The following is a 26,885-nucleotide window of genomic DNA, read 5'->3' as shown; positions in this document are numbered from 1 at the left end:
TGACAGACACCGAGGAGGGTGGGCTCCTGCCACTGCAGTCTGAGGCAGGCATGCATAGAACATAAGCATAGCACCATTGTGTGCTCAGAGCATGTCACTGTGGTGGGGCTGGCAGAGCTGTGCTGTTGCTATGTGCTGAAGTACAGTTCACTTCACACTGAACTGGCTGGACTATCCTGTTTTTTAGTTACAAGACTTGCCATGTTTTTCTTTAATTATAGAATTTGGGAGACAGTTATCAGCTAAAGGGAAGGGAAGAGAGGGAAGAAGGTTCCTCTGCGGCCCTAGGCTCCAATAATGGAGGAAGACCTCAATGATGACGCCCAGACAATAAGTGTCCCCAGAAGGGGGCGCTGGTACACAGGCCTGTGGCATTCATGTCTGGGTATTATCAGAAAAAGAGGAAAATTCCTCTCTACTTGATTGACTATGACCCAACGGGCCCATTACAACCAGTTGCCAGTGTGGGTGACCTGGACACATTAATCCACTCCAGTCAACAACATGTGGATGAATCTGATCAGAAGAACAGGTAATAGGGCTTGAAATTGGTGAGGGGAGTGGACAGAGGCAGGTGGGACCTGTCAGGTATACTCAGAGACAAACGGAGAAAAATCAGCTTCCAGGGCCACATCCTAATGGAGGAGAGATGACATGCTTAGGCTCGTTTTCACTAGGGTCCCCTGCATTGTCTATGTGTTTAATGCTCTTAGGCATATGAGACCTGCACACCCTGGAACACCAGCTCCTAGGCCTTAATCACTACATTTTATTTTTATGTTACACTAAAATTTTCAAGACACTCACCCACAGCAACACACACACACACACTCACACACACACACACCCAGGTGTTTTGCCTATGTGCATTTTCAATGCACCATGTGTGATAGAATCAGGTGCTTGATGCCCTGGAACAGGAGCTATACATAGTTGTGAGCTGCCAAGTGGGTGCTACCAATCAAAACTGAGTGCTCTACAAAACATGCCTAGAGCTGTTAACTGCCAAGCCACCTGTCTATATTTGTCTCTTTTTTTAATTTTTAATATTTTTTCTCTTTTTTAATTTTTTTAATTAGTTGTTTTCCTCATTTACATTTCCAATGCTATCCCAAAAGTCCCCCATACCCACCCACCCCCACTCCCCTACCCACCCACTCCCCCTTTTTGGCCCTGGCGTTCCCCTGTACTGGGGCATATAAAGTTTGCAAGTCCAATGGGCCTCTCTTTGAAGTGATGGCCTACTATACTAGGCCATCTTTTGAAACATATGCAGGTAGAGACAAGAGCTCTGGGGTACTGGTTAGTTCATAATGTTGTTCCACCTATAGGGTAGCAGATACCTTTACCTCCTTGGGTACTTCCTCCAGCTTCTCCATTGGGGGCCCTGTGATCCATCCAATAGCTGACTGTGAGCCTCCACTTCTGTGTTTGCTAGGCCCCGGCATAGTCTCACAAGAGACAGGTATATCAGGGTCCTTTCAGCAAAATCTTGCTAGTGTATGCAATGGTGTCAGCGTTTGGAAGCTGATCATGGGATGGATCCCTGGATATGGCAATCACTAGATGGTCCATCCTTTCATCACAGCTCCAAATTTTGTCTCTGTAACTCTTTCCATGGGTGTTTTGTTCCCAATTCTAAGAAGGAGCAAAGTGTCCACACTTTGGTCTTCGTTCTTCTTGAGTTTCATGCATTTAGCAAATTGTACCTTATATCTTGGGTATTCTAAGTTTCTGGGCTAATATCCACTTATCAGTGAGTACATATCATGTGAGTTCTTTTATTTTTTTTAAAGATTTATTTATTTATTAACATAAGCACACTGTAGCTGTCTTCAGACACTCCAGAAGAGGGCACCAGATCTCGTTACGGATGGTTGTGAGCCACCATGTGGTTGCTGGGATTTGAACTCTGGACCTTCGGAAGAGCAGTTGGGTGCTCTTACCCACTGAGCCATCTCACCAGCCCATGAGTTCTTTTGTGATTGAGTTACCTCACTCAGGATGATGCCCTCCAGGTCCATTCATTTGCCTGGGAATTTCATAAATTCATTCTTTTTAATAGCTGAGTAGTACTCCATTGTGTAAATGTACCACATTTTCTGTATCCATTCCTCTGTTGAGGGGCATCTGGGTTCTTCCCAGCTTCTGGCTATTATAAATAAGGCTGCTATGAACATAGTGGAGCATGTGTCCTTCTTACCGGTTGGGACATCTTCTGGATATATGCCCAGGAGAGGTGTTGCTGGATCCTCTGGTAGTACTATGTTCAATTTTCTGAGGAACCGCCAGACTGATTTCCAGAGTGGTTGTACAAGCTTGCAATCCCACCAACAATGAAGGAGTGTTCCTCTTTCTCCACATCCTCGCCAGCATCTGCTGTCACCTAAATTTTTCATCTTAGCCATTCTGACTGGTGTGAGGTGGAATCTCAGGGTTGTTTTGATTTGCATTACCCTGATGATTACCCTGAACATTTTTTCAGGTGCTTCTCTGCCATTCGGTATTCCTCAGGTGAGAATTCTTTGTTCAGTTTTGAGCCCCATTTTTTAATGGGGTTATTTGATTTTCTGGAGTCCACCTTCTTGAGTTCTTTATATATATTGGATATCAGTCCCCATTCTGATTTGGGATAGGTAAAGATCCTTTCCCAATCTGTTGGTGGTCTTTTTGTCTTATTGACAGTGTCTTTTGCCTTGCAGAAGCTTTGCAATTTTATGAGGTCCCATTTATCGATTCTCGATCTTACAGCACAAGTCATTGCTGTTCTATTCAGGAATTTTTCCCCTGTACCCATATCTTCGAGGGTTTTCCCTACTTTCTCCTCCATAAGTTTCAGTGTCTCTGGTTTTATGTGGAGTTCCTTAATCCACTTAGATTTGACCTTAATACAAGGAGATAGAAATGGATCAATTCGCAATCTTCTACATGATAACAGCCAGTTGTGCCAGCACCATTTGTTGAAAATGCTGTCTTTTTTTCCACTGGATGGTTTTAGCTCCCTTGTCAAAGATCAAGTGACCATAGGTGTGTGGGTTCATCTCTGGGTCTTCAATTCCGTTCCATTGGATTACTTGTCTGTCACTATACCAGTACCATGCAGTTTTTATCACAATTGCTCTGTAGTACAGCTTTAGGTCAGGCATGGTGATTCCACCAGAGGTTCTTTTATCCTTGAGAAGAGTTTTTGCTATTCTAGGTTTTTTGTTATTCCAGATGAATCTGCCGATTGCCCTTTCTAATTCGTTGAAGAATTGAGTTGGAATTTTGATGGGGATTGCATTGAATCTGTAGATTGCTTTTGGCAAGATAGCCATTTTGACTATATTGATCCTGCCAATCCATGAGCATGGGAGATCTTTCCATCTTCTGAGATCTGCTTTAATTTCTTTCTTCAGAGACATGAAGTTCTTATCATATAGATCTTTCACTTCCTTAGTTAAGAGTCACGCCAAGGTATTTTATATTATTTTTGACTATTGAGAAGGGTGTTGTTTCCCTAATTTCTTTCTCAGCCTGTTTATCCTTTGTATACAGAAATGCCATTGACTTGTTTGACTTAATTTTATATCCAGCTACTTCATTGAAGCTGTTTATCAGGTTAGGAACTCCTAATAACTCCTGTTATTAGGAGTTCTCTGGTGGAATTTTTAGGGTCACGTATATATACTATCATATCATCTGCAAAAAGTGATATTTTGACTTCTTCCTTTCCAATTTGTATCCCCTTTATCTCCTTTTGTTGTCGAATTGCTCTGGCTAGGACTTCAAGTACAATGTTGAATAGGTAGGGAGAGAGTGGACAGCCTTGTCTAGTCCCTGATTTTAGTGGGATTGCTTCCAGCTTCTCACCATTTACTTTGATGTTGGCTACTGGTTTGCTGTAGATTGCTTTTATCATGTTTAGGTATGGGCCTTGAATTCCTGATCTTTCCAAGACTTTTATCATGAATGGGTGTTGGATTTTGTCAAATGCTTTCTCAGCATCTAACAAGATGATCATGTGGTTTTTGTCTTTGAGTTTGTTTATATACTGGATTACGTTGAAGGATTTCCGTATATTGAACCATCCCTACATCCCTGGAATGAAACCTACTTGGTCAGGATGGATGATTGTTTTGACGTGTTCTTGGATTCAGTTAGCAAGAACTTTATTGAGGATTTTTGCATCAATATTCATAAGGGATATTGGTCTGAAGTTCTCTATCTTTGTTGGGTCTTTTTGTGGTTTAGGTATCAGAGTAATTCTGGCTTCATAGAATGAATTGGGTAGAGTACCTTCTGTTTCTATTTTGTGGAATAGTTTGTAAAGAACTGGGATTAGATCTTCTTTGAAGGTCTGATAGAACTCTGCATTAAACCCATCTGGTCCTGGGCGTTTTTTGGTTGGGAGACTATTAATGACTGCTTCTATTTCTTTGGGGGATATAGGGATGTTTAGATCATTAACCTGATCTTGATTCAACTTTGGTATCTGGTATCTGTCTAGAAACTTGTCCATTTCATCCAGGTTCTCCAGTTTTGTTGAGTATAGCCTTTTGCAGAAGGATCTGATGGTGTTTTGGATTTCTTTAGAATCTGTTATGTCTCCCTTTTCATTTCTGATTTTGTTAATTAGAATGCTTTCCCTGTGCCCTCTTGTGAGTCTGGCTAAGGGTTTGTCTATCTTGTTGATTTTCTCAAAGAACCAGCTCCTCAATTGGTTGATTCTTTGAATAGTTCTTCTTGTTCCCACTTGGTTGATTTCACCCCTGAGTTTGATTATTTCCTGCTGTCTACTCCTCTTTGGTGAATTTGCTTCCTTTTGTTCTAGAGCTTTTAGGTGTGTTGTCAAGCTGCTAGTGTGTGCTCTCTCTAGTTTCTTTTTGGAGGCACTCAGAGCTATGAGTTTTCCTCTTAGAAATGCTTTCATTGTGTCCCATACGTTTGGGTATGTTGTGGCTTCATTTTCATTGAACTCTAAAAAGTCCTTAATTTCTTTCTTTATTCCTTCCTTGACCAAGGTATCATTGAGAAGAGTGTTGTTCAGTTTCCACGTGAATGTTGGCTTTCTATTATTTATTTTGTTATTGAAGATCAGCCTTAGTCCATGGTGATCTGATAGGATGCATGGGACAATTTCAATATTTTTGTATCTGTTGAGGCTTGTTTTGTGACCAATTATGTGGTCAATTTTGGAGAAGGTACCATGAGGTGCTGAGAAGAAGGTATAGCCTTTTGTTTTAGGATAAAATGTTCTGTAGATATCTGTCAGATCCATTTGTTTCATAACTTCTGTTAGTTTCACTGTGTCCCTGTTTAGTTTCTGTTTCCATGATCTGTCCATTGGTGAAAGTGGTGTGTTGAAGTCTCCCACTATTATTGTGTGAGATGCAATGTGTGCTTTGAGCTTTACTAAAGTTTCTTTAATGAATGTGGCTGCCCTTGTATTTGGAGCATAGATATTCAGAATTGATAGTTCCTCTTGGAGGATTTTACCTTTGATGAGTATGAAGTGCCCCTCCTTGTCTTTTTTGATGACTTTGGGTTGGAAGTCAATCTTATTAGATATTAGAATGGCTACTCCAGCTTGTTTCTTCATACCATTTGCTTGGAAAATTGTTTTCCAGCCTTTCATTCTGAGGTAGTGTCTATCTTTTTCTCTGAGATGAGTTTCCTGTAAGTAGCAAAATGTTGGATCTTGTTTGTGCAGCCAGTTTGTTAGTCTATGTCTTTTTATTGGGGAATTGAGTCCGTTGATATTAAGCGACATTAAGGAAAAGTAATTGTTGCTTCCTGTTATTTTTGTTGTTAGAGTTGGCATTCTGTTCTTGTGGCTGTCTTCTTTTAGGTTTGTTGAGGGATTACCTTCTTGTTTTTTCTAGGGCGGGGTTCCCGTCCTTGTATTGGTTTTTTTCTGTTATTATCCTTTGAAGGGCTGGATTCGTGGAAAGATAATGTGTGAATTTGGTTTTGTCGTGGAAGACTTTGGTTTCTCCATCTATGGTAATTGAGAGTTTGGCTGGGTATAGTAGCCTGGCCAGGCATTTGTGTTCTCTTAGTGTCTGTATAATATCTGTCCAGGCTCTTCTGGCTTTCATAGTCTCTGGTGAAAAATCTGGTGTAATTCTGATAGGCTTGCCTTTATATGTTACTTGACCTTTTTCCCTTACTGCTTTTAGTATTCTATCTTTATTTAGTGCATTTGTTGTTCTGATTATTATGTGTCGGGAGGAATTTCTTTTCTGGTCCAGTCTATTTGGAGTTCTGTAGGCTTCTTGTATGTTCATGGGCATCTCTTTCTTTAGATTTGGGAAGTTTTCTTCTATGATTTTGTTGAAGATATTTGTCGGTCCTTTGAGTTGAAAATCTTCATTCTCATTCACTCCTATTATCCATAGGTTTGGTCTTCTCATTGTGTCCTAGATTTCCTGGATGTTTTGAGTTAGGATCTTTTTGGATTTTCTTTTTTCTTTGATTGTTGTGCCGATGTTCTCTATGGAATCTTCTGCACCTGAGATTCTCTCTTCCATCTCTTGTATTCTGTTGCTGATGCTCGCATCTATGGTTCCAGATTTCTTTCCTAGGATTTCTATCTCCAGCGTTGCCTCACTTTGGGTTTTCTTTATTGTGTCTACTTCCCTTTTTAGGTCTAGTATGGTTTTGTTCATTTCCATCACCTGTTTGGATGTGTTTTCCTGTTTTTCTTTAAGAACTTGTAACTCTTTAGCAGTGTTCTCCTGTATTTCTTTAAGTGAGTTATTAAAGTCCTTCTTGATGTCCTCTACCATCATCATGAGATATGCTTTTAAATCCGGGTCTAGCTTTTCGGGTGTGTTGGGGTGCCCTGGACTTGGCGAAGTGGGAGTGCTGGGTTCTGATGATGGTGAGTGGTCTTGGTTTCTTTTAGTAAGATTCTTACGTTTACCTTTCGCCATCTGGTAATCTCTGGAGTTAGTTGTTATAGTTGTCTCTGTTTAGAGATTGTTCTTCTGGTGATTCTGTTACTGTCTATCAGCAGACCTGGGAGACAGGCTCTCTCTTCTGAGTTTCAGTGGTCAGAGCACTCTCTGCATGCAAGCTCTCCTCTTACAGGGAAGGTGCACAGATATCTGGCGTTTGGACCTCCTCCTGGCCAAATATGAAGGCCCAAAACAGGACCTTTCCCAGAACCTGTGTTGCTTTGTCAGGTCACAGAAGCTGTCAGCTTCTGTGGTGCACACTCTCACCTGTGCAGACTAAGTTCCTAAGTTTGGCGGAGTCCCGGAACCCCTATATTTGTCTTAAGATAAGGGCCATTAACACTAATATACAACATTGAAAAATTTATCATAAGATAAATTTTCAACTTAAATGCAAAAAAACACTACAAAATCTTAGATCAATATGACTCATTTTTGCTAATGGATCAAACAAAGACATTTTGAACTGGAACAATGACACAGTCCCCTGCCACCACCAACCCCGGTTCTCATCATATGTACATGTTTTTGTGCATTGATACACATGTGAAGGGACTGACATTGTCTTCCTCTCACTTTCCTGTGTCCCACATATGCAGAACTAAGTGTGGGGTGGTCAGAGAAATCTCCACTTTACAGTTCTTTTCTGCCACATTGTGAGTCCTCACAAGCCTTCTTTGGTGATTGGGTTACTTCACTAAGGATGATATCTTCCAGATACATCCATTTGCCCAAGAATTTAATAAATTCATTGTTTTTAATATCTGAGTAGTACTCCATTGGAATATGAAAGTTTTATATGTGTACTGTTGATAGAATCCTGTTTTACCTTCACTGAAATGTTGTGTTTGTTATAACAAGGAAGAGAAATCATTATCATGATGAGCAAATGCTGAACTCTCAGGAGCTGTAAATGCTTGTAATGTTCTAGGAGAGTTCTTGCCCATCCCAACTGAAGCCTCACAGCAGCCCCGGGTAAGATAACAGCTATGCTTAATCTCCATTCTTTGGATCGGGACATGGAGTCATGGAGCTCATAGAAACCCCAAGTAGTCACTACTGAGTACCAGATATTAGAGTAGGATTTGAATTCATGCTGAGATCAACTTACTGGGAACTTTTCTATGATTCTTTGTGCAGGGATGAAGGTCATGAGAGAACACCTGCCTTATGCAGAGACAGCCATACAATATATCCCTAGCACAGTAAATGAACATTTGAGTAGTCATAAATAAATAAGGCAATTCCAGTTATTTTCTTACATCAGAAGAAAATTAGCTTCATAGTATGTGGTGTTTAAAGGAGATGGGGCTCTTATTTAGCATTTGGGAATGTCCCTAAATATCCTTTCCATTTGCAGGACTTCACTGCATTATGCATACGCCCACAACCATCCAGACGTGGTGACACTATTATTAGAAAATAATTCCAGCATTAACATCTGGGATGATGCAGGCTGCACAGCCTTGATTAAGGTAGCTATTGGCCATCTGTTTTGATATGACCTGGACTAGAGGTTGTCCTTGTTTGGTTTCTGTTGCTGTGATAAAACACTGACCAAAAACAACTCAGGAAAGGAAATGGTTATTTGACTTACATTTACACATCACAGATCATTCTCAAGGGGAACCAGGGCAGGAGCTCCAATCAGGAACTGGAGGGAAGAACTAAACTGGAGTTGACAGGAGAATGCAGCTTTTTGATGGCTTTTTCCAAGGCTTGCTCAGCCTCTGTTTTTTTTTTTTTTTTTTTTTTTTTTTAATACAGCTGAGGACTTTGTCCCAGGCATGCACCAACCCCTAAAATCTGGGCTTTTCTACTTTCATCTAAATTAAAAAAAAAAAATAGTCCATATAGTTGCCCAGAGACCAGTTTCATAGAGGCATTTCCTCCAGTGAAGATCTTTCCAGCTGTGTTAAGCTTGTGTCACATTGGCAAAAAGAAAAAAAGAAAAAAAGTCCAAACCAAACAACTAATCTCTGCACTGCAGCAACCAAACAGCCCAGCCCTGAATCCTTAGCATATCTAGGTGTGTTGGCAGAACCCTTAAATTCTACCACTGGGAAAGAGATGTGGTGGGGAGATTATAAAGTTAGGCAAGCAAGCCTGGGGGTTCTTCAAAGACCTTGTGTCTAAAGAGAGCGATAATGTGCAGAAGTGAAACTCTATGTTTTATTTAAGGGAAACTATTCAGTACAATGGTAGAAACATCTCTCTTGACTTCCTTGAATTTAAGATGTATTTCTTTGTACAATTTTACAGGCCACCCAACGAGACAATGTGGATTGTGCTTCTGTATTGCTCACCCACAATGCGGATCCAAATCTGATGGATTTCAGTGGGAACACAGCCTTACATCATGCTGCATCCAGGGGTAACTTAAGGATTGTAAAAATGCTCCTTGAGCACAACGTAGACATTGAAGCCAAAACTTCATTCCCAGGGCACCTCTAGCAGTGACACGCACATCTATTTTCTACACGCAGAAGCTCACACATTCTCACTGAATCTGTTCACAGGAACCCTTTATTTTCTCCAAATATGTTTTTCATATTTTTTGGTAGTTCACTCAAAAAAAAAAAAAAACCAGCATAGTGTATTTTGTCTCAGAATTGGCCTTGATTCTAAAATTCAAAAATAAAGGATTTAGGACCATACAAACATCACATATACACAGACAATAAAAATAAATTCATTTCAAGTTAAGTGATTATAGAAGAAATAGAAATGTGTTGTTGCAAAGAAGGTACTGATATGTCTTTGGCTCGGGATGAGGGTAGACTGGAAATTAAGAAATTTGGTCATTGGAGAAAGTATGCCAAAAATGTTATTTAAGTTTTTAAAAGTTTTGGTGTACATGGGAGATGCTGTCCAGCTTGTGAGATAATTCTTAGTTTAGAAAAGAAATATATTTGAAACACAGGTTGAGAAACTCTGCCTCAGACCCCTCTTGAGCACACTCCTTCAACAGGGGCACAGCTAAGTGTACTCTGTATTTCAGGGCTGTGGCAATGAGGCCCCACTCCATGGAGCTAAGAAGATTGGAATCCTTGAGTGTTTGGGGAGAGTTCTGGAAGGGAGTGGTGTTATAGGCAGTGATGGACAGGGAAAAGGTGTGTCAAAGAGAAAAAGACAGCTGTGTGTGGGAAAGTGCAGCAGGTGTTGTAGGATGAATGATCCCTTGTGACTCTTTTCAGTGTCTATTTATCTTCACAAAATCTGTGATGAACAGATTGTTGAGAAACAAGTAGTTTTGTAAAATGCAATATTTTTTTCCTTTATAGTATGGCTTGATGCCTTTGCAACTTGCAGCATTTGAAGAGAAACCTGAAATGGTAGAATTTTTAGCAGCAAAGTGTGCAAACAGGTACAGTTTCTTCTTTTCTTCAATCTTAGTGCTGCTCTTGAGGGTGACAATTGCTTAAGTCAGGAGTATTAAAATGATAGGGAGATTGCAAGAAACTCAGAGGCACATAGTTAGGAAGCTGAGCACACATGAAGTGGGAGCTGGAAAAGAGACAGTTTCACCACAACAAAGAACAGCATGCACCAGGGATCACTGCCTAGTTCAGTAGTTCACCTCATGAGCCATCCACCAAGCCAAAGGATAACCAAGATCAGTTGTTGCTCCACTGCCATATTTTTACTCTTGACAGTGTTTGTCACTGAATTAAGGGCCATAAGTGTCATTGGCAAGTGTTCTATTATGGATAAACACCCACAGTCTCTAAGCCTGAAAACTTATAACCTGTGACCCCAAAGATGACAGCATAAGACATTTCTTTAGAATTATACCATACATAATCACAGGTAACAAACAGTGTTTCCAAATGATGTGTGAGTTTTGAAATGTCCAAGCCAGCAGAAAACTACCTTTCACTGGGAGATGTTCTTAAACTGTCATAGCACAGGTACCCAGCAACTGTGGTGATTCCACAGTTCAAGACATTTCTCTTCCACATTTCAGATGGAGGTTTCAAAGTGGATATATAAGTAGTTCATTTCTTTCCACAAAGTCTAGTACTTTATTTAACATTATAAATCTTGTCCTGAATTCTGTGAATATTTATCTCTAAAAAACAGTTGCTCTTACAATGCCACATGCATGCCCTTTCCATATGGAATACATCTGTTTATGCTGAAATTTTCTGTTTAGTAGACAAGTATACCTGTTGTTTATGTTGAGCCATAATTTCCAAATGACAGTTCTGTGCTTTAAGACACATTTCAAACCTTTAATGATTTATGTAAAAATTTTATTTTATTTTTTTCTTATTCATGTTACATCTAGCTCACTGACCCCCCCCCTCCTGGTCACCCAGTCCTACAGTCTTTCCCTGCCCCTCCTCCATTTCACCTCTGAGCAGTTTGGGACTCCATGTATGTCCACACCCTGGCACTTCCTCTCTCTCTGAGGACAGAAAAGGATATATCCCAGGTAAAATGAACAGCTTTTTTGATACCCCCATCCCAGTTGATTGGGACTCATATGAAGACCTAGCTGCCCCTCTGCTACATAGGTGCCTGGAGATGTCTCTCTGGGCCATGTTTTGTTCTTTGGTGCTTTGTTCCATCCCTAAAAGTCCTGAGAGTTCAAGTTATTGAATTCTGTTGGTCGTCCTTTGGAGTTCCTATCTCCTTCAGGCCTGGAATCCTTCCTCCTAGACTTCCATAAGTGTCTACAGCCATACCACCCTAAGCACGCCAATCTTGTCTTTAATCCTTTGTGTGTGTGTGTGTGTGTGTGTGTGTGTGTGTGTGTGTGTGTGTGTGTGTGTATGTATGTGTGTGTGTGTGCATGTATGCACTTTTTTTGTGTTTTAATTAAGAGCTAACTATTCCTCTTGAGAAAAGGTGGGAGGATAGCAATCAGGAATCATAGTCAATTATGAAAAAGGGAATTCAACATTTTGTCTAGTCCTGTTGACCCATGCATTTCATCCAAGAACTTGGGAAGTAGGACATAAACAGATTTCTTTGAGTTAAGGCCAACATGCTCCATAGAGCAGTTTTCAGACCAGCATGGATACATAGTGAGATCCTGTCAAAAAAAATATTGTTTGTAAACATCTAAAGTAAGATACAGAAGGGACACAAATATAAAGTACTTAAAACACTTGCTAAATGTTTTTCTTATGAATAGCACAATAATGCTAACTTTAAAATCTATGTCACAGCACTGGATCATCAGCTCAGAGAACTGAAGTGAAGCATGTCAGGTTCAAGGAAGGTAAGGTTTCTATAGTGAATATAAATATGGTATATAGTAACCAGTCCTATTACTCTAAATAAGAGTAGAGATTTAGCTCCTTTTCCACTGAGTCCAGACAAGGCAGCTCAACGAGCAGAAAGGAATCCAAATGCAGACAACAGTGTGAAGCAGTCCTCCCTTCAGTTTATAGAGAACCCACATGAAGACCAAGCTGCACATTTGCTACATATGGGGAGGGGGGTCTATGTGCAGCCCATGCATGCTCTTTGATTGGTGGTTCAATCTCTGTGAGCCTTCACGGGCCCAGATTAGTTGATTCTGTAGGTTTTCTTGTGGTGTCCCTGACCCCTCAGTCATACTGTCCTCCTTTGAATTCAACGTCCTTCCCCAACTCCTCCACAAGACTCTCCAAACTCCCCTTGACACTTGTCTGTGGTTCTGTACATTTGTTTCCATCCTCTGCTGGATGAAGCCTCTCAGAAGAGTTATCCTAGGCTCCTGTCTACAAGCATAGCAGAGCATCATTAATGGTGTCAAAGACTGGCTCTCTCCCACAGTGTGGGTCTCAAGTTGGGCCAGTTATTGGGTGGTGATTCCCTTAATCTCTGTTCTATTTTAATCCCTGAATATCTTGTAGGTAGGAGAAATTTTGGGTTAATGTTTTTGTGAGGGCATTGGTATTCCCCTCCTTTCACTGGAAGTCCCTCCTGGCTACAGGAGATGACCGCTTAGGGCTCCATATCACCTGCTGCAGGTTGACTCACCCCTATAGATTCCTAAGAGCCCCCACTGTCCCTGGTCTATGTTTCATCACAGAGGTGCCTCCCCTCAGGTATCTCTTCTCCCTGATACCACCCTACTCTTGCTCCCCACCTTAGTTCCCCCCTCCATCTCCCACAAATTTCCCTCCCTAAATCAAATCCTGATGTCTATTTTATTTTCCCTTCTGAGTGAGAATCAAGCATTTTCCTTTGGGCCCTCATTTTTTAGCTTCTTTGAGTCTGTGGATCTTAGCATGATTATTCTGTACTATATGTCTGAAAAAGTACTCACTTCTAAGTCAGCACATACCATGCCTGTGTTTCTGGGTTCGGATTACATCACTCCAGATGATATTTTCAAATCCCACCCATTTGCCTGCAAATTTCATGAATTCCTTGTTTTATACAGTGGAATGATATTTCACTGTGTAGGTATACCACATTTTCTTCATCTATTTTTCAGTTAAAGTCCATCTCGGTTGGTTTCTGTTTCTGGCTATGACAAATATAGGTTTTATTAACAGAGGGGAGCAACAGTCCTTGAGGTGTTATGGTGGAGCATCTTTTGGGTATATGCCCACTAGTGGTATAGCTGTGTCTTGAGGTAGAACTATTCCTAATTTTCAGAAAACAAACAAATAAACAAAACAAACAGAAACCCTGCCAAATTATTTTTCAAAAGGGGTTGTAAACATGTGCCCTCTCACCAGCAATGGAAGAGTGTTCCTCTTGCCCAATATTCTTGCCAGCTTGTGCTGTCACTGCTCAGGAAATTGTCTACTGTACCAATGTTTCAAGGATATTTCCCACCTTCTCTTCTAGTAAATTTAGTGTATCTGGTTTAGTGTTGAGGTCTTTGGTGCATGTGAACTCGAGTTTTCTGCTGGGTGATAAATATGGATCTATTTGCATTCATCCTCATGTAGCCATCCAGTTAGTCCTACAACATTTATTGAAGATATTTTTTCTCTTTTTTCCATTGTATGACTTTTATGTCATAATCAATTGTTGGTGGGTGTGTGAACTTATTTCTGGGTCTTTGATTTGATTCTGATCAACTTGTTCGTTTCCATAGTTATACCATGCAGTTTTTATTCTGATTGCTCTGTGGTACGTCTTGAGATCAGGGATGATGATACATCCAGGAATTATTTCATTATATATAGTTATCTTGCATTTTTTGTTTTTGATAGGAAGCTAAGTGCTGTTTCACATTCTGTAAGTAATTGTGTTGGAATTTTGATGGGAAATGTATTGAATCTGAAGATGGTTTAGGTAAAGTGGCCATTTTCACCATGTTAATCCTGTCCATCCATGAGCACAGGGATCTTTCCATCTTCAGATGTTTTCTTCAACTTCTTTTTCAGGGAATTGAAGTTTTTGGTAGACATGTTTTTCAGTAGGTTGGTTAGAGTTATACTGAGATATTTTAGATTATCTGTGGCTATTGTGAAGGGTTTTGTTTCTTGTCCCTATTATCTTTTGTATAAAGGAGGGCTACTGATTTCTTTGGGTCAATTTTTTTATACAGCCATTTTGCTGTAGGTGTTTATCACCTTTGGTGTAGGCATTCTTTGGTAGATTGTTTGAGGTCTCTTATGTATGTGGGCAGCCTTGTTTAGTCTCTTAAGTTTCTCTCCATTTAAGTTGTTGGCTATTGGCTTGTCATATATTACCTTTATTTTGGTTAGATGTGCAAATTTTATCACTGAAATCTCCAAGATTTTCAACATGAAGGGGCGTTTGATTTTATCAAAGGTTTTTTTCAGCATGCAATGTGACAAACTTGTGAATTTTGTCCCAAACCCCGAACCCTGCTACCTGCAGATATCCATTCGTTCTCATGGCCATTAGGTCATCTCACCCATGTCTCCCTACATCTGATACTGAAACACCCTGACCATCCCCACTCCCGCCTAATTCTCTCCTTCCATTTCGCTCCTATGACTATTTTATTCTCTGTTCTAAGTCAGGTTCATACAACCTTGTTTGGTCCTTACCTCTTGTTTATCTCCTTTTGGTCTGTGGAATATGGTATGGTTATCCTCTACTTTATTACTAATATCCATTTATAAGTGAGTACAAACCATCCATGTTTTCGGTGTCTGGGTTACTTCATTCAGGATGATATTCTCAAGTTCTATCCATCTGCCTGCAAAATTCATTATGTCTTTACTATTAATAGGTGAATAGAATTTAATTGTATACACATACCACATTCTCTTTGCCATTTTTAAAGAATAATTTTTATTTTTAAAATTCTATGGGCACATGTGACCCTTTAAGCCAGAGGAAGGCATTTTCCTAGAGCTGGAGTTGGAGTTTTAGAGACAGTACTGAGAACTGAACTGCAGTCCTCTGTACGAGCACTGAGTGTACTTACCTGCAGAGCTGTGTCTCAGGACTATAATTCTTATTTTTTTAATTTAATCTAATTGTTTTCACTTATTCACTTTAATTTTGAATTTACTTACTTATTTTCTTTATCTGCATTTCAAATTTTATCCCCTTTCCTCATTTCCCCTCCACCACCACCACCCCAATCCCATCCCTCCTCCCCCTGCCCACTAACCCACCGACTACTGCTTCCCTGTCCTGGCATTCCCCTACACTGGGACCCATCACAAGACCAAAGGTCTCAAGTCCATCTTCTACTACATATGTGGCTGGCACCATGAGTCCCACCATGTGTACTCTTTGGTTTGTGGTTTAGTCCCTGGGAGCTATGGAGGTACTGGTTGGTTCATATTGTTGTTCCTCCTATGGAGCTGCAAACCCCTACAGCTCTTTGTGTACTTTCTCTAGCTCCTCCATTGGAGACCCTGTGCTCAGTCCAATGGTTGACTGTGTGCATTTACCTCTGTATTTGTCAGGCACTGGCAGAGCCTTTCATGAGGCAGCTCTATCAGGCTCCTGTCAGCAAGCACTTGTTGGCATCCACAATAGTGTCTGGGTTTGGTAACTGTATATGGGATGGATTCCCAGGTGGAACAGTCACTGGATGGCCTTTCCTTCAGTTTCTGCTCCAAACATTGTCTCTGTATCTCCTCCCATGGGTATTTTGATCCCCCTTCTAGGAAGAACCGAAGTAGTAACACTGTGGTCTTCATTCTTCTTGAGCTTCATGTATTCTGTGAATTGTATCTTGGGTATTCTGAACTTCTGAGCTAATATCCACTTATCAGTGAGTGTGTACCATGTGTGTTCTTTTGTGATTGGGTTACCCCACTCAGGATAATATTTACTAGTCCCATTCATTTGCCTAAGAACTTCATGAATTCATCGTTTTTAATAGCTGAGTAGTACTCCATTGTGTAAATGTACCACATTTTCTGTATCCATTTCTCTTTTGAAGGACATCTGGGTTCTTTCCAGCTTCTGGCTATTATAAATAAGGCTGCTATGAGCATAATGGAGCATGTGTCCTTATTACGTGTTGGAGCATCTTCTGGGTATATACACAGGAGTGATATTGCTGGGTCCTCTGATTAGTACTATGTCCAATTTTCTGAGGAATCGCCAAACTGATTTCCAGAGTGGGTGTACCAGCTTGCAATCCCACCAGCAATGGTGGAATGTTCCTCTTTCTTCACATCCTCACCAACATCTGCTCTCACCTAAGTTTCTGATCTTAGCCATTCTGAATGGTTCTCACGAGTCTAACATCTTGAGTTCTTAGTATACATTGGATACTAGCCCTCTATCAGATGTAGAATTAGTAAAGATCTTTCCATAATCTGTTGGTTGCCGTTTTGTCCTATGGACAATGTCCTTTGTCTTACAAAAGAAGCTTTGCAATTTTATGAGGTCCCATTAGTCAATTCCTTTTTTTTTTTTCCAATTTTTTATGAAGTATTTTCTTCATTTACATTTCAAATGCTATCTGGAAAGTCCCCATACCCTCCCCTCCTGCTGATCCCCTACCCACCCACTCCCACTTCTTGGCCCTAGTGTTCCCCTGTACTGGGGCATATAAAGTTTGCAAGAGCAAGAGGCCTCTCTTCCCAATGATGGCTGACTAGGCCATCTTCTGCTACATATGCAGCTAGAGACACAAGTTCCAGGGGTACTGGTTAGTTCATATTATTGTTCCACCTATAGGGTTGCAGACTCCTTCAGCTCCTGGGTACATTCTCTAGCTCCTCCATTGGGTGCCCTGTGTTCCATCCAATGGCTGACAGTGAGCATCCACTTCTGTGTTTGCCAGGCACTGGCATAGCCTCACAAGAGACAGCTATATCAGGGTCCTTTCAGCAAAATCTTGCTAGTGTGTGCAATGGTGTCAGCGTTTGGAGGCTGATTATGGGATGGATCCCCAGGTATGGCAGTCTCTAGATGGTCCATCTTTTTATCTCAGCTCCAAACTTTGTTTCTGTAACTCCTTCCATGGGTGTTTTGTTCCCAATTCTAAGAAGGGGTGAAGTGTCCATGTTTTGTTCTTTGTTCTTCTTGAGTCTCATGTGTTTTGCAAATTGTATCTTGGATGTTCTAAGTTTCTGGGCTAATAGCCACTTATCAGTGAATACGTATCATGTGAATTCTTTTGTGATTGGGTTACCTCACTCAGGATGATATCCTCCAGATACATCCATTTGCCTAGGAATTTCATAAATTCATCTTTTTTATTTTTTTATTATTAGGTATTTATTTCATTTACATTTCCAATGCTATCCCAAAAGTCCCCCACACCCTCCTACACCCACTCCCCCAACCACCAACTCCCACTTCTTGGCCCTGGCGTTCCCCTGTACTGAGGCATATAAAGTTTGCACAACCAATGGGCCTCTCTATCCACTGAAGGCTGACTAGGCCATTGTCTGATACATATGCAGCTAGAGACATGAGCTCTGGGGGGGTACTGGTTAGTTCATATTGTTGTTCCACCTATAGGGTTGCAGATCCCCCCAGCTCCTTGGGTACTTTCCTCTATCATCTTCATAAGATTGGATTTAAAGACATTTTATTGTGCTTTGATTGTGTTAGGATAGCCAGAGCTTGCTATAGTAGAATACCTGGGCTCTGGATGTGTCATATTGATTTAGTTCTCCTTGATTGTGTTCTTATGCTGGCCTTTAGCCAACTGGTTATCCCTGGGAGTTTCTGGCACAGGAGTCCTGAGGTGGGCTGCCTTTGCCTGGACATTGGAAATCAGGGGACAGTGTATGTCTCCAGGAAACTGGGAAGAGCATTGGATGTTCTTGGTGCAGCAGGCCTACTTAATTTGGGTTTAATTGTAGCCAAAGAATGGCACTCAGGGGAGAACATCTTGCAGTTCAGCTCTGGGTTTTACTCTTTTTAGGGGTGGGGTTGAGACACGGGCTCACTAAATGTAGCTCTGTTTGTCCAGGAAGTCACAGTTTCTCCATCTGTTTTTGCCTCCTAAGTGTTGAGATTCAAATTGTGTGCCACGAGACTCAATCTATAATTCTTTCCAGAACCATTAGCCTAGAGTTAAAAAGAATCACAAGAAGTTATTTTTGAAACAGTTGTTTATTCTGGTCAGGATTGTGCTCTCTATCAGTCTGAGAGAGTTCATTTAGGATCATCACAAATGTGTGTGTGTATTTATTTTTAGGCATTAATGTTTGATAAATTATTGTCATCTTCAATTTGAAATATACAGGGAATGAATAGTTCCATGCAAAGTAATCTGCTAAAAGTGAATATTACTCTTGAATAGTCTCTAGATTGGTCTCATAGAAATTGATACTAACGGGGCTGGTGAGATGGCTCAGTGGGTAAGAGCACCTGACTGCTCTTCCGAAGGTCCGGAGTTCAAATCCCAGCAACCATATGGTGGCTCACAACCATCTGTAGCAAGATCTGACTCCCTCTTCTGGAGTGTCTGAAGACAACTACAGTGTACTTACATATAATAAATAAATAAATCTTTTTAAAAAAGAGAAATTGATACTAACAATGAGTCTGATCTTATTTATATGTAATGTTTTTCTATAGTTGTAATAAAACGTATTTTGTTTTTCTTTTCAGAAGTCTTATATTTTGAAGAGGAAAGGCCTTTGTCCTGGTAAGGTTTAACAATTCATTAATAGTAGGTAAATTCAAAGATAAGTAGCAAATTCTTGTGAGTACTTTGAGACCTGTGTCTTACAAATCCCACAATATTATGAATATATTCTTTTAGCTTGGAAACTTGCTCAGTTTAGTTCATAGGAACATGAACACTGTATTCACCCACCATTTGCAAGAATCAACTCTGCAGTTTGGAAAAGGAGCCTGCTGGGATTAGCTATACACATGGATGTCCATCTTAGATTCATTGGCTTTTCAAAGCCTTACTGAATTCAATTTGTGAACTAAGACCCACACTAGTAGCTATCATTTTAGGCATTTCTCTTGTCTGAGAGTTTACATAATTCTGCATGCTTCTCAGTTGTCAGTCATCACTACAGGATGCCAACAAATTTCTTTCCACTTCTGACAGAACTTTACATGCAAAGGACCTTTTTTGTCAGGGGTAGCATCTTTCATAGCTGTTGGAAGACAACCATGTCTTCCAGAATGTTCCATCCATCAATGATCTGTTTACATGATCTGTTTTCCACAGTAATGAATCCTTTGACTCTCAGTAGATTATCTGAATGACAGTGTAACTAATAGTTATCTTTCTACAAAGGGGGCTTTTGTCATCCGCATCAGTTGGACATGACCATAGAGGTGAAGGCCCATCCACTCCTGTCCAGGATGCTAGGTTATACACTAGCTTGATAGAAAACTAAAAGTTGTATTTCAAGCTAATTCTGTGCTCATTAGGATTCATTACTTCCATAAGAGAGGACAACTATATTGTCCTCTTTATTTGTGCTATGTATCAACGAAACATTTTCTAAACATTATTAAATAGCTTACTGAATCCAAAGGTAATGTTGAAAGTGAAGATTCAAAAATTTTCAATACTTAAAGCTCTTCAGAGACTCCTTGAAAAATACACATGTTGACTTCTTTTTAATTCTAAACAGTTCCACAGTAAAACTGCAAGTGTCAACTAAATTTTATTGTTCCTTGCTCTTGTTACTCTCTTATTATGTCTCTAGAAATGCTTGTTTGGCATAGAAACAAGCAGACTGTGATATCAGGATTCAGTCATGCATGAGATAAGAAGGGGCAGCTTGAACATTATGAAAGCTGTGGTGGGTTGTTTAGAGTTCCTGATATCTATTTGATGGTCCACAAAACATCCTCTTGTGTGGTAACATCATAGTCAATGAAATACGCGCAAAGTATCATGAGAGAAGTACTTTGCTGTTCCAGGGGCAAAGACTGACATTGAGTCAATAGATTAAAAAAAAAATCTGTCTGTCAGCTGTCATAACAAAGGCTGAAGAGGTACTGTAGTGAGTGTGTGTGTGTGCATGCATGCTTGTCTGTATCTGTGTGTGGTTTGTTGGGCTATATTTTGTGGGCTAAATTCTTCCCTTTCTTCCACATGAGGAGAAGTTGTAAGGAAAGTGTCCCCAAACGTAATGAATTTGTTGAAGAACAAGTTAATAGTTTTTATTGATTTGTAGTGTAACATAAATTAGGAAATCAAACAACAAAGAATTCAAAGTCTTTGATTACTGTTTTATATGAAATAAAAATAACAGTTAAATATGCCACAGTGGAGCAAGACCACCAGGACAGCTTAAATCCATCTTGAAACACTCTGTCCAGTACAATACAGGTAAGTTTAAGAGTAAGTACTCTATTGATTCTATCCCAATCATAAAAAGAGTTTTGTTCCTGCTAGAATAGAAACTAAGGAAATCAAATATGCCAATAGTAGTTATATCCTTTCTTAATTTGCTGCCAAACATTTTTAGGATTCAGAATTATTTAAGGAATTGTTTCTAAGAAATTTCAAATTGTATCACCTTAAATATGTTTGTTTATTTAAAATGAACTACTGATGTATGTAGTGTCTTTTTATAAGTAAAAAGATTTTTCACCTATTCCACAATGTAGATCCTCTCTACTTACATAACAGCAAGTTGATTTTGGTATGGAATGGATTTTTACTTAATTTTTATAATTGACATATATTACTGACTACATATTGTTGTATGTGTATCAGTGTCCATAAAATGTGGTCATGTTAAGCAAACAAAAAGAGAGTATTCAATCACTTTCACTGTGTTTTGAGGACTTAATGTCAGTAGGGCACTCTGAATTTTTTTTTCCTTCATAGGATTTCTGAATTTCCACTTATTTGTTAATTCATACATTATCTTCTGGTTATTTTTATTTGTCTTCCATTTAATGTGAATATCCTGATACAATAAATAACTGGCTCAATTAGGAACTTTTAAAAAACTGAATGGTGCCTGAGTTTTGTAGGTAGTGCTGTGGAATGAAAACTGCCATTCTCAGTATTCTATGCAACAGCCTCCATATGGGCTACTCTGACAGCACATTTTCCCTGTAGTTCTAATGGTTACTAAATTCATAGTGATGCTTGGTTTACATGTTACAAGACATAATTTACAGAAAAAACTGCCACAGTAGAAGGAAGGTTGAGAAAATCCTATCATCCTATAGTGCATGGCATGGAAGGGCCTATTGGTTGAGGACTTAATGTCAGTAGGGCACTCTGAATTTTTTTCAGAGTGAAAAATGATTCTTACAGTGAAAATGATTCTTACAGTGGGGGAAATACCACACAGTTTATGCTTTCAGCAACTGTCACCACAGCATCTCTCACACCTACTTTGCCTTTGGAAAACACCAGCCAGAGAATAGTGTAGAGGAATCTAAATGGCTGTCTTCACATAAGCATGGGATCACATGCTATTAGTGTAATGTGGGTGAGTTTCTTTTAAGTTATTTCAGCATTGGAGTTTTCTTGTGGTGATGAGGATTGACAGAGGCCCCATACATGTGTAGCATAAGGCCCACCAGAGATCCACTTTCTCAACCCATTTCTTGGACAAAGGCTGTGTTCTGGCCATGGGCAATGCCCAGCAGGGTACAGTGGAGTTTTACATATTGCAAAGGAAATAAACAAGAATTGTTCATTTGTTAGCTTGTTTGCTGAGCAGGCTTTTTCCATACAGTGAAACCTGAGTCGCTCAATGGTTTATATGCAAAAATAAATTAAAAAATGTTTCATGTGAGGCATTACTCCCTTGGCATTACTGCTTCATTGTGTCTTCCATGCTTCCCTCCCTGGAGTAATACTTCAGTTTACGTAGCTACTAAGGGGGTCTTTCCAGCAGCTCTTGCCATGGGAGGCAATGGAAGTTGATGCTGAGCCTCTTTGCATTGCACATGAGCTAGGAATCAGTGCTAGAATTGAGGGCCTTTAGCATCTTCCTCAGAAGATCTAGAGTAGAGTAACACACTGATCTCTCTAGAGCTTTGTCACACTTGCAGCTGGAAATCCTTTGCAAAGGACTTTGGGTCTCCTGTATTTGGCTATGTTGCATAGCCATAGACTGAGTTGCCCTGTGCTAGGAATGAATATTCCCTCTCAGTGAAGGAAGTTCAAGTCAATACTTCACTTCTGTACAAGATGAGTACGCTCCCTTAGAGTTGGGCCAGCATCACTAGGGCAAAGATAGAAAGCAGCAATGGCAACACAATTCACTGTGGGATAACACTTCAGGCTAAGATGACACTTTTTGTGGCTGATAGGGCTCAGGATCTTAGGTATTTTGCACAATTTATTATAAATAGTAACTTTGGATAAAATTTTCTCTTTGTATCTTAAAAATATAAGAATGTGGAAAGGAAGAGTTCTAATATATTTATTCTTACAAATCAATATTCACCTTAAAGGCTTTTCATAAATGGTGTCAAAGAATATCAGGTCACCAAAATATTAGCCTTGGCACTGGCTACCATTGTTTAATGACAAATTTTGCCTCCCTCTTTTGTAGTTAGTGAGAAAATTACAAGAAGAACATCACTGGGGTTCCTGGATTCCACCAAGACTGCTCTGTGCAGGTGAGTGTGGACTGCAGAGGCTAACAGCTTCTGGGACAGGCAGAAGCCAAAGAGCTTCTGGGGCAGACCGTGTTTCAGGCTCCAGACACCCAGGCACCTTCCCTGCCCGAGGAGAGGTGTCTGCCCCGCCCAGGAGGGCTTTGCCACAGCATCTGGAGGGAGACATCTTGGTTCCCGGGTCCTGCTAAGATTACTCTGCTCAGGTGAAAGTGTGGACTACAGAAGCTACACAGATTCTGGGACAAGCCCTGTTTCAGGCCTTCATCTTCTACCAGGAGGCAGGTCCGAATGCCAGATATCTGTCCACCTTCCCTGCAAGAGAAGAGCTTGCCTGCAGAGAGTGCTCTAACCACTGAAACTCAGGAGAGAGCTAGTCTTCCAGGTCTACTGATAGAGGCTAACAGAATCACCTGAGGAACAAGCTCTAACTAGAGACAACTATAACAACTAGCTCCAGAGATTACCAGATGGCAAAAGGCAAATAAATGTAAGAATCTTACTAACAGGAACCAAGACCACACAACCATCATCAGAACCCAGCACTCCCACCTCAGCCAGACCTGGATACCCCAACACGCCCGAAAAGCTAGACCCGGATTTAAAAGCATATCTCATGATGATGGTAGAGGACATCAAAAAGGACTTTAATAACTCACTTAAAGAAATACAGGAGAACACTGCTAAAGAGTTACAAGTCCTTAAAGAAAAACAGGAAAACACAACCAAGCAGGTAGAAGTCCTTAAAGAAAAACAGGAAAACACATCCAAACAGGTGATGGAAATGAACAAAACCATACTAGACCTAAAAAGGGAAGTAGACACAACAAAGAAAACCCAAAGTGAGGCAACGCTGGAGATAGAAAAACTAGAAAAGAAATCTGGAACCATAGATGTGAGCATCAGCAACAGAATACAAGAGATGGAAGAGAGAATCTCAGGTGCAGAAGATTCCATAGAGAACATCGGTACAACAATCAAAGAAAATGCAAAATGCAAAAAGATCCTAACTCAAAATATCCAAGAAATCCAGGACACAATGAGAAGACCAAACCTACGGATAATAGGAGTAGATGAGAATGAAGATTTTCAACTTAAAGGGCCAGCAAATATCTTCAATAAAATTATAGAAGAAAACTTCCCAAACCTAAGAAAGAGATGCCCATCAACGTAATCCAGTATATAAACAAACTCAAAGACAAAACCCACATAATCATCTCCTTAGATGTGGAGAAAGCATTTGACAAAATCCAACACCCATTCATGATATAAGCCTTAGAGAGATCAGGAATTCAAGGCCCATACCTAAACATGATAAAAGCAATCTACAGCAAACCAGTAGCCAACATCAAAGTAAATGGTGAGAAGCTGGAAGCAATCCCACTAAAATCAGAGACTAGACAAGGCTGTCCACTTTCTCCCTACCTATTCAACATTGTACTTGAAGTCCTAGCCAGAGCAATTCGATAACAAAAGGAGATCAAGGGGATACAAATTGGAAAGGAAGAAGTTAAAATATCACCTTTTGCAGATGATATGATAGTATATATAAATGACCCTAAAAATTCCACCAAAGAACTCCTAAAACTGATAAACAGTTTCAGTGAAGTAGCTGGATATAAAATTAACTCAAACAAGTCAATGGCCTTTCTCTACACAAAGGATAAACAGGCTGAGAGAGAAATTAGGGAAACAACACCCTTCTCAATAGTCACAAATAATATACCTTGGCGTGACTCTAAGGAAGTGAAAGATCTGTACGATAAAAACTTCAAGTCTCCAAAGAAAGAAATTAAAGAAGATCTTAGAAGATGGAAAGATCTCCCATGCTCATGGGTAGGCAGGATCAATATAGTAAAAATGGCTATCTTGCCAAAAGCAATCACAGATTCAATGCAATTCCCATCAAAATTCCAACTCAATTCTTCAACGAATTAGAAAGGGCAATCTGCAAATTCATCTGGAATAACAAAAAAACCTAGGATAACAAAAACTCTTCTGTAAGGCAAAAGACACTGTCAATAAGGTAAAAAGACCACCAACAGATTGGGAAAGGATCTTTACCTATCCTAAATCAGATGGGGGGCTAATATCCAATATATATAAAGAACTCAAGAAGGTGGACTCCAGAAAATCAAATAACCCCATTAAAAAATGGGGCTCAAAACTGAACAAAGAATTCTCACCTGAGGAATACCGAATGGCTGAGAAGCACCTGAAAAAAATGTTCAGCATCCTTAATAATCAGGGAAATGCAAATCAAAACAACCCTGAGATTCTACCTCACACCAGCCAGAATGGCTAAAATCAAAAATTCAGGTGACAGCAGATGCTGGTGAGGATGTGGAGAAAGAGAAACACTCTTCCATTGTTGGTGGAATTTCAAGCTTGTACAACCACTCTGGAAATCAGTCTGGCGGTTCCTCAGAAAATTGGACATAGTACTACTGGAGGATCCAGCAATACCTCTCCTGGGCATATATCCAGAAGATTTCCCAACCGTTAAGAAGGACACATGCTCCACTATGTTCATAGCAGCCTTATTTATAATAGCCAGAAGCTGGAAAGAACCCAGATGCCCCTCAACAGAGGAATGGATACAGAAAATGTGGTACATTTACACAATGGAGTACTACTCAGCTATTAAAAAGAATGAATTTATGAAATTCCTAGGCAAATGGATGGACCTGGAGGGCATCATCCTGAGTGAGGTAACCCAATCACAAAAGAACTCACATGATATGTACTCACTGATAAGTGGATATTAGCCCAGAAACTTAGAATACCTAAGATACAAGATACAATTTGCAAACACATGAAACTCAAGAAGAATGAAGACCAAAGTATGGACACTTTGCCCCTTCTTAGAATTGGGAACAAAACACCCATGAAAGGAGTTACAGAGACAAAGTCTGGAGCTGAGATGAAAGAATGGATCATCTAGAGACTCCCATACCCGGGGATCCATCCCATAATCAGCCTCCAAACACTGACACCATTGCACACACTAGCAAGATTTTGCTGAAAGGACCCTAATATAGCTGTCTCTTGCGACGCTATGCCGGGGCCTAGCAAACACAGAAGTGGATGCTCACAATCACCTATCGGATGGATTACAGGGCCCCCAATGGAGGAGCTAGAGAAAGAACCCAAGAAGCTAAAGGGGTCTGCAACCCTATAGGTGGAACAACAATATGAACTAACCAGTACTCCCCCTGCCCTGGAGTTCATGTCTCTAGCTGCATATGTATCAAAAGATGGCCTAGTCAGCCATCACTGGAAATAGAGGCCCATTGGTCTTGCAAACTTTATATGCCTCAGTACAGGGGAATGCCAGGGCCAAGAAGAGGGAATGGGTGGGTAGGGGTGTGAGGGTTTAGGAAACTTTGGGGTAGCATTGGAAATGTAAATGAAGAAAATACCTAATGAAAAAAAAGAAACCAGAAATCTCAAAAAAGAAAAGAATGTGGTGTGCATTTTATAATATATTAATCTGTAGAAAATATAACACTCAGAACCTGACACTGTCTTTGCCTCTATGTGATACTATTTCAGCTCTTTACTTTTCTATAATCACAAGCTGAATAATTATTTATAGAGAAAACCATGTTGAAATTACTGATGATATCTCTCCTGCAGCATGAAATGCTGAAAAGGATCCATAGCTAGGTCGAAGATCCAATGGATAAAGTGCTTGCTATGCATGTGTGAGAATGAGAGTTTGGATGCCCAGAATCCACATGGGGTCTGATGGTCTCATGTGCTGCTGTATGCTGGGACCCTATGGTGAGACTGAAGGTGGTGACAGAGAATCCCCTAAAGTTTACTGGATAGTTAGCCTGGGGTTTTCATCCATGAACAAGAGATCCAGCCACAAATCTAAGGTTGAAAGAAGGTTGCATATTTGCATTCTAACGGCTCCCTGACATACCTACCATTGTTGTTTCTAGGTGTTCAAAAGCTGAAGATGTCAAGTATACTTCCCGTATCAAGGTAAAATGCTTCTCTGTGAAATCGACTTTCTTATGA

The 26,885-nt window shown here is 40.2% G+C and overlaps 1 pseudogene; it reads left to right on the top strand.

The window, feature by feature from the left end:
* The first annotated feature begins 297 nt into the window (after positions 1 to 297).
* On the top strand, positions 298 to 26,885 carry LOC110287706 (uncharacterized; annotated as a pseudogene).

The sequence above is a fragment of the Mus caroli genome, unplaced genomic scaffold, assembly GCF_978045245.1.
Source record: "Mus caroli unplaced genomic scaffold, Mus_caroli_1 scaffold_10, whole genome shotgun sequence".
Classification (NCBI taxonomy): domain Eukaryota; kingdom Metazoa; phylum Chordata; class Mammalia; order Rodentia; family Muridae; genus Mus; species Mus caroli.
The sequence above is the reverse complement of the archived record's forward strand: the minus strand, read 5'-3'. Positions and strand labels throughout refer to the sequence as shown.